The sequence below is a fragment of the Cupressus sempervirens genome, chromosome 6, assembly GCF_028749045.1.
Source record: "Cupressus sempervirens isolate cs-2001-9-10 chromosome 6, ASM2874904v1, whole genome shotgun sequence".
Lineage (NCBI taxonomy): Eukaryota > Viridiplantae > Streptophyta > Pinopsida > Cupressales > Cupressaceae > Cupressus > Cupressus sempervirens.
This window is the reverse complement of record NC_143123.1, coordinates 367,530,896-367,549,487: the sequence shown is the minus strand read 5'-3', so window position 1 is coordinate 367,549,487 and position 18,592 is coordinate 367,530,896.

Genomic DNA, 18,592 nt, shown 5'->3' with positions numbered 1-18,592 from the left:
GGTGTAGGTCAACCTATACCTGGGTTATCTTGAGGAGAGATAATTGCAACATCTTGGTTATGTTGCAAAAGGAATAAGGAAAAAGATAAGAGAGTGGGAAAAAAATTACTTGAATGCAAATACATCCATGGACCATAAAATTAATATATTAAAGAAACTACAAGGTCTTATAGTATGGGTTCTTCCATTTAATATGGTACATAAATAGCTCCCATTATAGGAAGAGTATGATCCTATCACAACGTTAGAGTAAAGTAGAGAAAAAGAAAGAGTTGATGTCATCATGACTAAGGAGAAAAATGAAACTACCAAGCCCCCTAACAAACTTGAGTCTTATTTTTATCCATGAAGAGAGAGAGAGAGAGAGAGAGAGAGAGAGAGAGAGAGAGAGAGAGAGAGAGAGAGAGAGAGAGAGAGAGAGAGAGTATGGTCAACTTGCACAATAATGTTTGTGTCCCTTATTGTGAGCCACACCTAAAAGGCCTGGTACATGATCCATGGTATGGTAGTTTCTATTTTATTTGGCCTAAAGGAATTGATCTAGGTCTATAGCCACCTTCTCCACCAAAAATTTCAAATTTAAGGGAATTATCCCCTTAAGTTAGAGAAGTGCTCAAGACCTATATGATCAAGGACTATGATAATAAGAAGGTTCTAGAGAGACCTTGCTGGCCATGGTCCTCAAGTTGACCAATTGTTATAATAATTTTACAACATTCGACAATATGGTATTGGATATAGGTTTTCTTTAGGTAGAGTAGGAGGAGGATACTGAGTGTGGCCACTAGGAGGAGTGTTTTTCCCAACCATTGAAATTCATCCACTACCTTCACCACCAAGGTTTTATTTACCTTACTTGAGGGATTTCTCACTAATGGAGACATTGGGCATGACTTCATTGGGAGTAAAAACATATTTCATTGCCTCTATTATTTAGATAAAATCCCTAGGCATGGACATGCTAATCAACTCTCCTTGGAGGTTAGATGATTGTATCTATTGAGGAGGTGTAAGAAGAGGCTATGCCTCTATCACTATCTTCTCTATAGTAAGAAGGGAAACATTCAACAATTCTCTCAAGTTGGACATTGTATACCTTACTTTGGGAAAAACACATTTTTTATTGAGGAAAATTTTGAAGTCCTTTGAGTTGTCATCTAAGGACTATAATTTTTCAAATTCTATCATGTGAGATGAATCATGATCTACCGCAAGAGGGGACTATAGTAGGGAGATATTTGGTGTAGTGTGATGGGATCCTATCTTTGGGTCTATATTAAGTCCTAAGATGGGTTTTGTAAATAATTTCTAACTAGCTAGATAATTTACATTTGTGTTATCAAAGAGAATAGTTCCTAGCATGGATGGACTATATCAATTAGTAGGTAATCTTTGTTTGAGAGTCCTATGTACAATTGACCCTATTGTAGTCTAAGTTGTAAATATCATAGAGCCTAAAAAACCTAGGTATTAAAGGAGTTATTCACTTCATGTTCACAAAATTTATGAGAATAAAATAATACACCCCTAAAGACAGGTTAAAATAACAAAGGGATCCATAATGTTTAGGGGGAAAAGGGAGGAGTTTTAATAGGACTATAGGTCTGCCTATTTTTTAGGCCACTAAGCCATTGGAATATGTGTGAGAGGGAAAGAAGGGAACTTCCAAATATGATTCCACTTATGATCCAAATTAGATGAGATAGAAACCAAAGGAAGAAGGGCACAAATACTAAATTCAAATTATAGAGGGGAATGCAATATAAGGAAATGTTCTCTTTGACCTTTGATAGGATAATGTGAATGTAAAATTAAACTAATTACTTAAATAATATAAATCTAGATGCCTTGTGAATACAGTTAGACCAATTAAGATATAGATATAAAGTAAAGATATGAAAGGAAATAAAATATGAAATACCCACCTCGAAATAAATAGAGGAAGATGTATTTTAGGTCCAAAAATTGTAGATCTGAACATTTTTTGAATATTTGTCTATGAGTATCAAAATAAAATGATGAAAGGAAAAAGGCCTATAAATATCTATAAAAGTGGGTATTGAAGGTATAGGTTGACTTGGAAGGGAACCCTACGTCCATGCTGATGTAGTTTGGTGACTTACAACAAATTTCTCTAGAAATATCTCAAAAAGTAGGTTCTAGATCTATAAGATTTTATTGGCATCCTATGGGTAAACACAAAAAATAAGAGTTTTGTGGTTGGGGTTTGATGAGGATATGTCTTGGTCAAGCCCTAGATTTGGGAATTAGCCACAATTGAGAAATGTAAATGTAAATGACTAAAATACAAGATACATTTTAGGATTCACCCTTCTTGCAACCTTTTTCGATAAGGCTTTTAGATGTAAATGTATTGTAGATCGTAAACTAGGAATATAGTATATCTTCACAATTTTCAATAGATCTACCACAATCTCAGCATAGTACCATGGTTATAAATGTGCATCAATGAAGAAGATAATGAATTCTTCAATGTTTATCTCCTCCCTTCTTGGCTAATGATGAGCTAGATCTCAAATAAGAAATGATCACAAAGGATCCTTTAATTCTAGATAAACATATCCTTTCTTGAGTGGTTGAAAATATTGAACACTTGAACTCCTTGAATACAAAAGAAAATACTCTTGACTTGAGAGCTGTTAGGATTTAAAGAGATATAAATAACAATTATATGCAAATATAACCAATATCAAAAAATATTAATGCACACAAAAGATAAAACAAGACACAAAGATTTAATGTGGTTCACCCAATCCCTAGGCTACATCTACCAATAATGAATCCAATATTTTCCATTGATTACAACCCGATTGCAATCCATAATCCCTTATAGATCAATACTACCATAATGAGCTAATTTCACATCAGACCTCATGAAAAAACCCCTAATCTTGAGCCATTTTATATAAGTATTTTTTCTACTTTAGGGTTTAAACTAGCTATAATATGTTAGCCCAAAAAATACCAATAAAATTACCCCAAAATTTGCTAAGGAATTATTGAGTATGTATAGTACTTCCTAGATTAGTCACCATAAACTAATAATCTCCTACTTATTTTTGAAGATCACCCTAATTCTTATTTTTCTTTAAGAATATGGGTCATTGGGAAAAAAATTATCCACTGAAACCAAAAACACAGAAAAAGATGGTGACAATGGAAAAAGAAGACTCCAAAATTGGTATGGAAACCTAAAATAATAAGATGAGAGTAATTTCCTAAAGAAATTCAATTAGAAATGAGGAAATAGAAAGGATATAGAACTAGATGGCTATTTATGGGAGCACGGATGTTGATTTTGAAAATGTGGATGAGAAAGGGGAGTTTAAGGAAGAGAAAGGCGGTCTAGAAGATATTATGAGTAATTATGTGGAGGAATCCCTTGATGGAAAAATTTCCCATCACTAGAACCTTTGCTTAAGGAGATTATCTTGATTGTTCTTGTCCTTGGTTCTCCAAACCATATATAATAGAAAGTGGGTAAAGAAGAATCAAAATAGAAGACTAGAAAAATAAAGAAGGCTTAAACTAAAATGACCTCAAATGTGTCATATTTATGAGTAGCAACTAGAAGAAGTAAACTGGAGATAGTGTCACCAAAATTAAAACTAGATGTTGGATCCCTAGGAAAAATGGGTAGAACAACTATTAAAAACAAGAGAGAAATAGAAAGTATGTAGAATATAGCTAATGGAATGGAAGTTACTATTTTGGATTTTACCCCTAAAAACCAATGAAAATTATAACCTAGAATTTAAGTGGGGGTGAATAGTATCCATAAATTAGTTGCAGTTAGGAATTTTTTTCAAGATCACAAATTTGATATCATGGTGATCTAGGAAATAAAAAATAGAGAAAGGAAAAGTAGAAAGGTTAAAATATTTTGATAACTATCATCTTTTTGCTAGTAGTTTTGAAGGAGCCTCAAGAGGCACCTCAATTATGTGGAAGAACTTAGTGATCTTTTGAACTTTTATGGATGTGAATAAGCACTTTATTGCGGTCAAGATCCAACATTTAACTTTGGGAACCTACTAGTATATATGGTTAATATATATTGTCCTAATAATAAAAATGTGAGATAAAAGTTCTTGGACTCTTTATCCAAGCTGAAGAGTTTGAGATTATAGTGGTAGATGGGTTCTACTAGGGTATTTTAATGTTCCTCTTTATGAGCATGAAAAAAAGGAGGTAGTCCAAGTCAAATAGAAAAAATATCAGATTTAATGGACTTTATTAATAGAGATGGATTAGTGGATATGGATCTCCAAGGAATTTATTATACTTAGAGCAATAAAAGAATTGGAGATTATTGTATTCAAGCTCATCTAGATAGGGTCCTTATATCTTAATATTGTACTTAATATTTTGATTATATCCTATCTATTATTTAGAAGATTGTGTCTAACCACTTCCCGCTTTTGTTCAAAGCAGAGCCCATTCAAGCAAGGAAGAATTTTTCTTTTAGGTTTGAAAAATATGGATACAACATCCAAATTTTATCCTTTTTTTGAAAACATGGTGGAACATCAAAATTGATGGTACCCTTTTCCATGTTTCTAAAAAACTTAAGAATGCGAAAATAGGGTTAAAGAGTTTAACAAGATTTCTTTTGGAGATATCTTCAAAAGTAAATCTAATTTGGAAAGGGAGTTAAAAAACGTCCAAGATAGAATTTAGTTTGATGGTTACTCAAAGGAACTAGTAAAGGAAGAGAATTAAAAGCTAGCAAATTGTCATGATACTATTACAAAATAATAAACCTTATGGAGGCAAAGATCTCAGTCTATTTGGCTTGAAGAAGGTGATCATAATACTATGTTTTTTTTAATCTTACTACTATAAATGATAGGGATAAGAATATAATTTCTAACCTTTCTAAGGAAAGGGATAAAGTTAATATTTAAAATGAAATCACAAGAGAGATAGTTTCCTATTTCTTCTCCCTCCTCTTAATTGACTCAAATGTTGATGATACTAAAAATATAGAGCTCCTTGAAACTATTCCTTAAATTATTAATATTGAGAAGAATGAAATGATGATTTATATTCCTTCTAGGGATGAGATTTATAAGGTTGTATATTCCTTTGAAGGAGATAAATCCTTGAGACTAGAAGGTTTTCCCATATTTTCCTTCCAAACACTTTGAGAAGTTTTTGGTAACAATGTCTATGATGTGGTGAAAGAATGTCTATGATGTGGTCTAAGTCTATGCTCCTAAGTTTTGGTGATCTCTATCAGATTTTCCCATTTCACCTTCTTCTTCCCTATTGTTGGGTGGGTGTTTCTTCTACCTTGTGCTTGGTTAGGTAAGTTAGTATCTAGTCCTATAGAAAATAATATTTTCTATTTAAAGATCAATCATGTTCCATATTTACTCTCAGCATATGATTCTTTAATAAGTAGGTATTGGAAGAAATTTGGAAGTCATCTTCTCCTCAACAAGTTTCAGACCCATGAAGGTGATTTCCCATATTAACCACTTGAAGAAACATATGGAGTAAAAACATGCAAAGGGTGAGGTTTCTAAGATAAATTAATTTTTGAATGCAATTTAAGATCTCCAAACATTGTTACTCAAATATTTAAGCCTTGGTGGAAAGATGGAAACTATTTTCTCCTCGGCTGGTTCTCAATCCATGAAGATAGTTTTCTGCAAAATGGTTTGAGGTGAAAAAAAATGTTTAATGAATCTCAAATAAGCCCTCACATCTTAACCAAGCATTACAAGATTCTAAAAGTGTTTTTATCAAATTTGGAAGGAAGCAATAATATAAAAATGAAAAATGTCTTCTCCTCGATAGGTTTCCAAACCATGAAGACAATTTTCTATTTTTTCAAGAAAATTGAGTTAATGGTCAAGTTCAACCCCTGTACAAGACTCAGATTGTGTCAGAATGATATTGGAATGGATCAAAACATTAAGGAAGAAGAAATATATTAAGGATATCATTCAAAAAAAATTCCTCAATGGGGTAGCCCAATGGTAAATTTTTGAAACTTAAAGGAAAATGGAAAAGTAGTGGAAATATAGAAAGTTATTGTTGAGTTCAATGGAATAGTGAAAAGACCTCTAGATGTTCAATGAACTCTTGCATTTACTATCTGATGTGTATTTCCTTAAATTCATTTATGTGGCACAAACTATAAAGATCAATAGATGAATTGAGGCTTTCATATAATGATGCACAAGAAGTTGAATAACTTACCACTTTTTCCTCTAATTTTTAATTTTGAAAATACAATCAGCTTTGAAAAACCTCTAACTATTACATTCATTTTCTCATTCACTTTCCTAATTCAAAATCTTTCTAACAAAATCATGGAAACCAAGTTCACTAGTTTTGATGGGTTAACTAGTATAAAGTCTGCATTGCAAAACTTTGTAGATACTTCTCTTTGCTTCTTTGACATGGAAGACTTATAGAAAAGGTTGAGATCTAAATGGATTCATCCCATCACCTAGAAGCTCCTAGGATATAGTTTAGTTGAAGTAGCTAGTTTCCTAATTGCAGTCCAAGCCCCTAAGTTGATTTTTGAATGCATTCATCTCTACAACCTAGAAACAAGGCAAATTATGCTACCTAATGATACAGTGCTAATCTCAATTGATAGGAAAATAGTGGTGAAATTTGTTCATGTTCCAGAGTGGAAGGATTTCTACAATTTAAACATCAGTGGATCTATCTTAGAATTCTTAGCTAAAAAGATGATCTAGAGGAAAGAAATCATGAAGACATGGTTCCAAAAACCAAGGAGTGATAAGAATAAAGTTCCCAAAACCTTGTTTGGGACCAACCATAAGCCCAAAATCATTGATATTTTGGTCCTCCTACATAGTTTGAAAGGTGAGGTAGAAGCTTTGAATTTTTTCAATTAGAACTTCTTTTTAGTTCAACCAATTTCCTCAGATACCCAATACATTGATTCGGCTCAAGAGGTAAGTGAAATTTTGTCCAAAGCTCTCCAAGTAGCCAAGTTCTATAATTCATTCTACATGTCTTCGTTCTTGATTTACATGTCAATGGAATCATTGAAATTATGGCCTGGCCTCCCAAGATTAGAGAATTTCCCTGCTGGTGTTAAATCTTATAAGTTTTATCCATGTCTACAATTATAGAATAGTTATGCTGATTATGTTAAGGTGAATGATGTGTTTACTATGAGGATTTGTAGGGATTTGTAGCAATGCCAAAAAAGGAGATTCAACCTAGAAGCTGTGGCTTCCATTAGTCAATTTAAATGTCACCTCATTCAATTCTTATCATTTTCTTATTTGCATTTTGTAACATTCAACAAATTTCCTGTAAAGCTAGCAAGGTATCCAAGTGACATGATCATGTTGATTGAGATCATATATCAAGCCCTACAAAAGAATATAATCAATGGGAGCTTGAAGAAGAGAGGATATGAATTCCCCATGAAAGTTGGATCCTTTAGCTATGAAACCCAATATGATGCCAAAAACATGATGAAAGTGTTTGAGAAGAAATATAAGTTTGACATATATGAAGTCCTAAGGCCCATGTTTAGCCTAAATGGGTATGCCAAAGATGTTTTGCAAATAGGGATTGTGATAAAGCACATCACTATCATTAAGGACTATTGGGCTGATTGCAAATATGAGTTCAAGAGCTATGATTGATCCTTTTCTAGATTAACAGTTGAATAGGTAAAGATGTATAAGGTTAATATTGATGTTGAAGGAGTTGAAGATGATGGACAAAACATGTATAGCAATACCTACTTGACCAATATAAGAGGTACTCCCATAAACTCAGAACCTTATGAAGAACTTTTAGAACACCTAGGTATTATAATGGCTAGGATCTATAAGAGAACTAGAAAATGGGTTGAGTGGACCATAGTGCAATGAACTAAGAGCAAAGGCATGACTACCCAAGCAACTCCAAATGTAGCAAAAACCTCATCTTCCCAAAGTGGTGACTCGGGCACAATTTTTTCTATCACTCAAGGAATTGCATAAGCAGCTAGTGGGGGTGACCAACCTCTTAATAAGACTATCCCTCTTGATAAAACTTGTCAGGATGGTTTAGTACTAGTGGTAAGAACTAAAATAGAGGCTAAGATGAAGGTGAAAAAATTAAAGGATAGTGTAGTTATGGTGGCTTTCTCACCCTTAGTCCTATCCCATCTATAATTATTGCATTACTCCTAACAAGTAGTCCCCAAATACAAGTGGCAAACCTTGAAGATGGTGGAATAGTGAAAGCGAGTCTACTAAGATTGACAAAGCTACAAAGAAGACTATAGAAATAGACAAGGGTCCCTAAGATTCAAAACTTATATCCCACGTCCCAAAGAACCCTTTCTCTTCAGCTACAAAGACTTTAACTCTACTAAAAAGGAAAATTTTTAGTGTAGACATGCTTAGGACTACATTTAAGGTGATTGGCATAGATTCATGGCTGGAAGACACCTTAGATAGAAAGAGAAAGAGGAAAGAAGAGGAAGTCCCCAAAAAAGAAACTTTATCTCTAGATATCTATTCTAGACCAACTTTGAGTAAGGTTAAGAAGTAGAAGACCCTATCAATTCTTGGACAACATCCTAATATAGGGAACTTGACCATGGAGATTGATAAACCCATTAAGGAAGGAAAATTTGAAGACATGTCTATAGAGGAATTTGCACTGTATTCTATAGACCTTTGAGAGGTTAGCCATGACACCAAGGCGGGCCTATGGAAATAAACAAATGATGTGATAGAATGACAACTCAAAAGCCTTAAACTAGATAAGGTCAGAATGAAGGTGAAGATTCATGAGCTTAATTACTTCATTTGGTAGCTAGTCACCCCACTAGAAAGCATCTTGGGAATGTCAACCACTAGTGATCCTACAACCACTGACATTCAAGCTATCATCTCCTAGTTAGAAGAGGATAGGCACTTTGGGAAAATTTCTAGAGAGTGGAGTGGAAGAATCAAGTCTAAGGGACTTCCAATAATAGAGCAACTCATTAATGCATTAATGAGGCTCAAAATAGAGAAAGATAATATCTCAGCTAACCAAGATACTTTGACAATGGAGAAGTCTAAGAGAAAGGATTGCATATCCTTATTGAAAATGATTATCTACATGAAGGCTAAGGAAGTAGTAGAGGCAAATATCTTGCCTAAGGGAGATGAGCCCTTATTTGAATGGCTATAGAGTATGCATTTGAAACTCGAAGTGATCCTAGTAGGGGAAGAAGGATTGAAGGAAATAGAAGTTAAAGTCAAAAAGGACCAGGATAGAGACTAAGAATTACTAAGAGGTCTACCTATAGATTTCAAAGCTAGTGGACAAGGGAAAGAGATAGTTGGATTTTCTATCATGCAAAAGAAATTCTCTAATTTTTGGATAGTTTAATAGAGAAATCTTCTAATCACCAAAAAATAATGTCAAAGCTCCAAAAGCTTGGTGCATGTGTACACATAGCTATGGAAGAAAAGAAAGAGTGGTTAAATGCCATCAAAGATCTAGCTAGAGAGCATTACAAGTGGCTTTTAAGATACACTAACATTTATGTTCATAGACATGAAGAGTTGATCCCAATCATTGTTGCTACCAAAGCCTATAAGGTGAAGTCTAAAAAAGGAAGAAGGTTAAGTGATTCTTATCCCGCCCTTTTATGTTTTGATGTAATGATTGTAACTAACTATTGGATCCTTAACATTTTTCAATTTTGAGGAGATGAATTGATTTGAGTCTCATTTAATAATAGTCATCTCAAAATTCTATATATAACTAATTGAAAGATTAATAGAAGGTCATCTAATTTTTGACATAAAATAATTTATGTTGTAGAGGAAAGTTGAACGTATTTTGTGTTGATTATTTACTATTCCATTATTTTTTGATAATGTAGGATATCTCTTTCTATTGAATTGAGTTAAGCAATAAAGAGAGCTTTGTTCCCCTATTCAATGCAACAAGCTATAGATAATAATAGTGTTCTTGAAAGTTTAAAGAGATTCTATTTTGTGTTTTTCTTCAAGTTAGTCTCTTCCCCTATGTTTTAGAGTTAAAGGCTTTCATTTAAGTAGTTGATTCATAGATAAAATCTATTATCATTTCATCAGTCTTTGTGGGTTCATAAGATGTGTGAGTTCACAGAATTGATTTATTTTAAGACCCAAATCTTTGCCTAAGTTAGTTCCTATTTAGGCCAAACTTGGTTTACCTCTCCTATTCTCTGGTCAAGAATAAACCCCATTTTGACTTAGGAATAAACAAGATTCATTACAAATCACAAAATCTAAGGGAGTTATACCTAAGAATTAAGAGGGAATTCAATCACCTAGTTATGATATTACAGCTGTTGTAACTAGATATTGTTCAAAAATATTGGGCATTCAAGAGTAGAATAAAAGAACAATCTATAACGCCCAGCCAAGGGATCCAAAGAATTAACCTAAAGTTTAACTAAGTTTGGTAGCATGTCTTTTTTTTTTTGAAACATGAAAGATAAATCATACACATAGTAATGGAAGCAATAACATCATTTAACTGAAAGTATACATAACAAGTTACATTCTTTAAGGATCCCTTAATGTTGAATCACATCTAAATTAACTATTAATGATTCCATCTAACATCACATCCTCATGAAATAATAATGAAAAGTCTAATGTTCTTAAACAATAAACTTGGTTCTAAATGTCCATTAATAAATTACATTTCAGGATGCTCAATCATCCACTGTACATGCCACAGGGTATGAAAGACATAAAAGAATATACATGTGTGAAATAAAGTACATCATCCTATTCTAATCCATGATGCAAGTGCAATAAAGTAAATGAAACCACATGTCATACATGATACATCACCATAGAAGATATAAACATCTATCATAAGAGATAACCATATATCATCAAACATAATTGACTAAGTGCACAGTTGCTCCCAACCATAAAGAGCATCATTAGACCATTGTGGGCCCTATCCATCCCTCTGTGCGTAACATCCCAAGTCATCGAAGAGATCATCGATATTATCATAGTAGGAATGTCACTCCTAAACATACTACATCATATGCAGAAAGCAATCTTACATGCTACAGTATATGCATAAGAGATCTAATCATGCAAAATAAGACAAGATAAGTAAATAATATCATCTATCATATGCTAATCATCAATACAAGGATACATGTCCACCATCATAATCCATGAATAGAATGAAGATAGATGCCAACAAAGAATGCATTAGCCATGGTGTCTCAGATGGATCTCAAATCATAAGAGTGAAAAAACACTACCACCCAACTGGGTGGAACCTAAATGGTCCACTCCCACCACACTAAGGAGATAATCTCAAGTCCCAAACAGGCTATCAAATCACATAGCACAAATACTTTCTAAGTCCACGAATCCTAAAAGTATAATAACTCAAAGGCTCCAATCACAAATCAAAATCTAATCCTAGAGGCACACAAAGACAAGTTGGAACCTACTATGCAAGTAGGAAAGTGTCATCACATGGATCACACTAGAGTTACCCTGGTAGTCTCTCTATAGACCCTAGCCCCCTAGTTATCCCTATGTGACCATTAGTATCCTCTCGTACTGACGAGGCATACTACGGAATGCAAGATCACAACCAAGCATTCTCTCTACTCTCATCCTAGTCTGTACTAGCACACGAGGCATGTGTGACAACATACAATTATCTTATTAGGTTCATTTAAGTTAGTATTAGGTGTAATGTTTTCACTTATTAAAACAACTTAAAATGAGTTACCCTGGCAGCCTCTTAGGCCCTAGCCCCCATTGCAAGCCACTTCCCAACACTACAAGTAGATAACCTACCCTAAGCTCATGGAATCATAAATCAAAAAATCACAACAGTCCTATACAAGAAACTAGAAAAATACCAAAAGATAAACCATAGAAGAGCATCAAATCTCCATGAGCAACTGAAAAGCATCCATAGATAATCATGACCACAACAGTTCTCTATTGGCAACTGAAAGTGTCAATGGAAATCACAATATCCATTGTTTCTCAACAAGCAACCAAGAAGTATCTCAAAGTAATACTGATCGAGACTCCAAAATGGTTGAATCAAAACATGTCATAACATGACATCAACAAGATCAAATAAACAATTCAATTCCATCAAGTGACTGGAAAGTAATCCAAACACAACTGATTGATAACTCATAAAAAGGTTACATATATCATAGCTTACACAAGAAGACGAAAAAAAATATCAATCAACATGCCATAACATAATCATGGTTGAGTTAAAAAGGATCGAGATCAAAAGACATCATCATGACATCACAATCATAACCCCCAAGCCTCTAGTAGACATCCTATAACTAGTCAACAAACTAGTCAACCCAAAAACCCAAAATAAGAAGCATAGAGAAAACACAAATGCAAGCACATGTTTTGGTTTGCTAAAAACATAGTTGAATAAAGTGTAGAGGTTTCAATTTTTGTTTCAGATTTGAAAATCAAGTGAGGAGATGCTTATATGATTTTTTCCTCTAACATATATTTTTTTTTGATAAAAGTTCCTTCCCTTAACTCCTAGAAATTAATTTCCTAAATACTTAAGAATATATGTTAAATAGGTAAAGAACCCCCCCCGTAATGCTATCTAATATTTATTGAATTTAATTAATTATATTAAAATTCATTTTGATAATTAAATGATTCAAATCACTATTTAAAAATTAATATTATTAAAACCTTAATTAATAACAACTTATACATACATACATACATACATACATACATACATACATACATACATACATACATACATATATATATATATATATATATATATATATAATTACAAACATTATATGCATAAACTTTATAATTGATTGATTGAAGGCATGAGTTTCAGGACTGTACCTGCCTTGTGACTGTGGTCGCTATCATTCATATATGTATCTGCATTGTGATTCAAAAGAAAAGCATTGCCGTATATGTGAGGTGTCATGCAGGCTTGCTAACACAGACCTGTGACAGTACACTATCGTAGAGCCTGTGGAAGTAGTGTCACCGACCTCTACTATATGTATATCGTGGGGTGGGGGTACGGGTTCATCCCTCCTTGCCCACTTAAATTTACAAAAAAAAAATTAAAACATTTTTTAATAAACGCTCGGCCCAAATATGATTCAAAATTTATACTTTAATAAAGAATTTCATTAAACATTTTTCCACTGTGATTATAAAAGAAACATTTTTCAATTAACATATGTGTGTGTGTGTGTGTGTGTGTGTGTGTGTGTGCAAATTTATAAACATTATAAATATATATCTATATTCTAGAAAGAAAACATTTACAATAATGCCTGCGATCATAAACATAATTTTTTAAACAAATAGGGCTTTTCAATTTTATAAATTAAGAATTCTCCCTATAATGATCATTCTCTAGATTTACCTATTAATTCTTTTTAAATAGGTTAGTCCATACGCATCTGAAACCCTAGTTCCATAGATTCTTCAAATCTACGCGTGTGGGATTTTCTCATATAAGAATTTAACTACCCATGACAAGAATGCATACAACCAAGATATTCAACACATGAAATCCTCAGAAAGAATTTAGAAGACACAAAGAAGACATGAAGTGCAACAAGTGAAATATCATATGCAAAAATTGCAAGTGTCTATTTGGACACTGATGCTAAATCACTTCTCCTTAGAATCGGCAAAGCAAGCTTCTTCCTTCTCCAACATTCTTGGGTCCTCCAACACCCTCTCCTTGAGCTTCTAGGAGTGCTTGACTATAAAGAACTCTCAAGAAGCACCTAGAATGTCTCTAGAAACATCTAGAAGATGAGATAACATTGACAACTAAGCACGAGCTTTTTCCAACCTTCTAGATGAGTCACAAGGTTGTAGACACCATGTGCTTAATTTTGTGTGCTAACTCCTATGTTGTTGACATATGTGCATTCTAGAGGTGAACTTACTCCTAGATAGACTTATAAGTTTTATTTTAATTCTTTTATCATTATTATTATTATTTATTTATTATTATATTATTATTTTTATTATTATTAATTTTAATTTCTTTTATTTAATTCTTTTTCCCAATTAATTCCCATTTAATTAATTAAAATCAAAATATCAAAAGATCATGATATTATATTAATTTCCCCAAAATAATTAAATTATTAATTAAATCTTTTAATTTTAGACTTAATTAATAGAAAATTCACCATAGACCTCCAAGATAAAATATGAAAACCCATCTTAGAACAATGCACACAAAATTAGTCTAAAGGGTTAAAATCATGAATTATGTCATCTGACACATTCGGAGGGTAAAACATCTCATATACTTGTCCCATCTCTCTAGGACAAATGGTATGAGTGTTTAGGATTTGGACTTGAGAGTTTATCTCCCCTTTCTTACCATTGAGATAATGCGATAGAGTACTCTCATCCTAGCAATTCCGGGAAGTCAATACCCAGTACTTGTAACCTAAATAAAATCCATGCATGTACATACAATATATATATATATATATATATATATATATATATGCTAAGCTAAAAAAGCAATGGTAGGAAGTGGTGCATCATGTAGATCCCAACTAGCAGGTGACTATGACTCCCTTCCTTAACCACATCAGAAATGCCATACTTAAGAAACAAACATGCACACCATACACATGCAAGTATGGGGTAAGTATCTGTAAGAAAACACATGTGATAATAAACCATCTAACTATTCATCATCAATAATTAAGAATAATGTAATAATCATCATGCATACATGAAATGTAGAGTCTAAGTAATCTCATCATATATCAATTGAATCCATAGCACAATATCTAATAGTCTCAAAACAATGCTACTAACCATCAACATATAACTATTCTAATAGAGTTTGGCCATGATAGCAACAATGTATCTAAAAATATGTAAATGAGGGTAGGAAATACATCCACCCCCCCCTAGGATTAGGCTTACTCCTGGAAGCCTACAAACAAGTAGGGATATAACTCCCATAATCTAGCTGCATTCTCCCATGTATCTGTAGAGTCATTAGTAGGGTTCCATTGGACCCTTACCTACTCTATGGTTCAACCCCTGAGGGTCAACTCTCACTGCTCCAAAATATGAACCAGCTCCAAAGCTAGTTGCTTGTCCTCTACCTGCAATACATTCCAATCAAGAACATGTACTACATTAGGGATATACTACCTAAGTACTGAAACATGAAAAACATCATGAATGCGAGCTAGGCTAGGTGGTAAAGCAAGGCAATAAGCAACTAGCCCAATGCTCTCAAAAATCTTGAATGGTCCCACAAAGTGAGGTGCTAGCTTCAAACCCTTTCCATATTAGATTAGACTCTTTCATGGACACAATCTCAAGAATAGCTTATCTCCCATAGTAACCTGCTTATCTGTCCTATGAGTGTCACCATACTTTTTCTACCTATCCTATGCCGTAGTCAAGTGCTCATGGATACAGACTACTTGTTGCTCCATATCATGAAGCATCTCAAGACCCAAAAATATGTCATCCTCAAGACTATCCCAACTCAAGGGTGTATGACAAGGACATCCATATAAAGCCTAAAATGGTGCCATGCCAATAGAATTATAATACCCATTGTTGTAAGAAAACTCCACTAGGTAGAGATAGTCCTCCCAATGTGTTTTCCTATCAATCACATACATCCTTAACATATCTTCCAAAACTTGATTCACCCTCTTTGTCTAACCATCTTTCTATGGGTGATATTCCAAACTAAAATTCAATTGTGCTCCAAGCTCATGCTACAGCAATGTCCAGAATGAGGATGTGAATATAGGATCCCTATCTGAAATGATCTTTTGGGGAATACCATGTAGTCTCATGATGTCACACATGAAGAAATTAGCTATAGAAGCTACCATGTAGGAAGACTTGATTCATGAAAAATGTGCCACCTTAGTCAACCGATCAATAGTGACCATGATAGCATCATGACAACGAGAAGTCATAGGTAATCCTACTATGAAGTCCATAGAGATGATGTCCCACTTCCATGAAGGAATGAGATTTGGTTGCAAAAGTCCTACCGGATGCTAGTTTTCTACCTTGACTCTCTGACACTCAAGACACCTGGCCACATAATCAGCAATGTCTCACTTCATCTTGGACAAATAGAATAAACTTCGCAAATTAGCATGCATCCTCTTGACACCTGGATGTGCCAAATAAGGTGCACAATGGGCCTCTACTAGAATCAAGGTGTGAAGCTCATCTAGCAATGGTACATAAATCCTTCCTGAAAGCTTCAAAAGACCATCTAACTCTAGGACATAGCCTAAAAAATTACCCTCCAAAAGTCTTCCTGAATCAATTTCTTTGCACACCTCCTAGTACCCAGAACTTGTAGGAAGTGCCTGAAGAATCTAACTCCTCAAATCAACACTAAAAGTCATAGATGATATCACATGTCTCCTGTGATTCAAAGCATCTGCCACCACATTCTCTTTTCCTTGAATGTACTTTACTTCAAAGTCATACTCACATAGAAATTTCATCCATCACTTTTGATGAGCATTCAAATTTGGCTACATGAAAATATACTGAAGACTGTGATGATCACTATGTAGCTCAAATCGGTGCCCCAACAAGAAATGTCTCCACCTTTTCAAAGCATGAACTACTGTTGCTAACTCAAGATCATGTGTAGGATAATTTAGCTCATGATCTTTGAGGTTGTGTGATTCATATGCAATCACCCATCCATTCTGCATCAAAAATGCTCCAATCCCTTCAAGGGAAGCATTTGTACAAACTATAAAAATCACCTTCTAGATCAGGTACTGCTAAGATTGGTGCACTAGTCAAAAGCTCCTTGAGCTTCTGAAATGCTTCCTCACATTTATTCATCCATAAAAACTTCTTTCTTTTCCTCTGAAGGGAAGGGATAGGATGTGCTATTCTAGAGAAGTTTTGGAAAAATATGTGATAATAACCAGCTAAACCCATGAAACTTTGAATCTCTAACACATTAGTCGGTGTAGGCCAATCTACTATTGCCTAGATCTTCACAGGGTCTACAAAAATACCATCACCTGATATTATGTGCCCTAAATACTGAATCTCTAATCTGAAGAATTCACACTTAGCCACATTGGCATAAAGCTAATTGTCTCTCAAGCATTGTAATACCAATTGTAGGTGTTACTCGTGCTCCTTCTGAGACTTAAAATATGTCAATATATCATCAAGGAACACAAGTACAAACCTATCAAGATAAGATCAAAACACCCCATTCAACAAGCTCATGAAAATTGATGGAGCATTTTTCTACCCATAACGAGTTTGAAAGGCGATCTTATGAATGTCAGAGTCCTTAATGTGAAGCTGGTGGTATCTTGACTTTAGGTCAATCTTGGAGAATATTGTAGCTCCCTTGATCTAATTAAACAAGTCATCGATCCTTGGTAGAGGATACCTATTCTTTATTGTGACCTTATTCAGCTATCTATAATCAATACAAAGGTGCAAAGATCCATCTTTCTTTTTCGCAAAGAGCACTGGAGCTCCCCATGGTGACACACTAGGTTGAATGCTCCCTTTGGCCAAAAGTTCCTCTAGCTGAAGATGCAACTCACCCAATTCCTATGTAGTCATTCAATAAGGAGCTTTAGAGATAGGCTCCACTCCTAGAATGAGGTCAATGCTGAAATCAATGTCCCTTTTTGGGGGCATGCCCAAAATCTCACACGAAAAAACATCTGCATACTCTTGTAAAGTCGGGTGATCTAAAATCTTTGCCCTAAGATCTTCCTCATCAAGCTTATTTACCATGACAACAAATATCTAACATCCCTTATAGAAACTCCACTTTAATTGCATAGCAGAAATCATCCATAGAAATATAGGCCCTTATATCCCAACAATCTTCACATCATTCCCTTGGTCATCTTGGCACATAATAATCTTCTTCCTGCAATCTATACTAGCTCTATGAGATTCAAGCTAGTCCTTACCTAAAACCACATCATAGGAACCAAGAGGTATAACCTGAAGGTCAACTGCAGTATCAAATCCTCCTAAGCTAAGCCCACACTTATGAACTATAGAATCTATAGAGACCTTAATGCCTAAGGCTAGTTCCACTTGCCAACCATAATGCATGCTACTGCATAGCATAAAAGGCACATGTTTTGCAAATAGACTAAGCTCAATTTCAGTTTTTCCTATGTTTAGGTTTAAGTATTTTTTTTTCAATTTTGAAAGCTAAGTGTTGCAGTGTGAAACATATGCAAGTAATAGTTTTAGATTTTGTTTCAGTTCACCTAGTTTTCAAGTTTGAAAGAGATACACATAATAGTTCAAAGTCCTTGTTTTGTTCCAAAAACCCAGAGCTCCCAATGTAGAAACTCAGGATCTGATACCAAATTTAACACCCTACCAGGGGATCCAAAGAATTAACCTAAAGTTTCACTAAGTTTGGTAGCATTTTTTTTTTTTGAAACATGAAAGATAAACCATACACATAGTAATGGAATCAATAACAACATTTAACTGAAAGTATACATAAAAGGTTACATTATTTAAGGATCCATTAATGT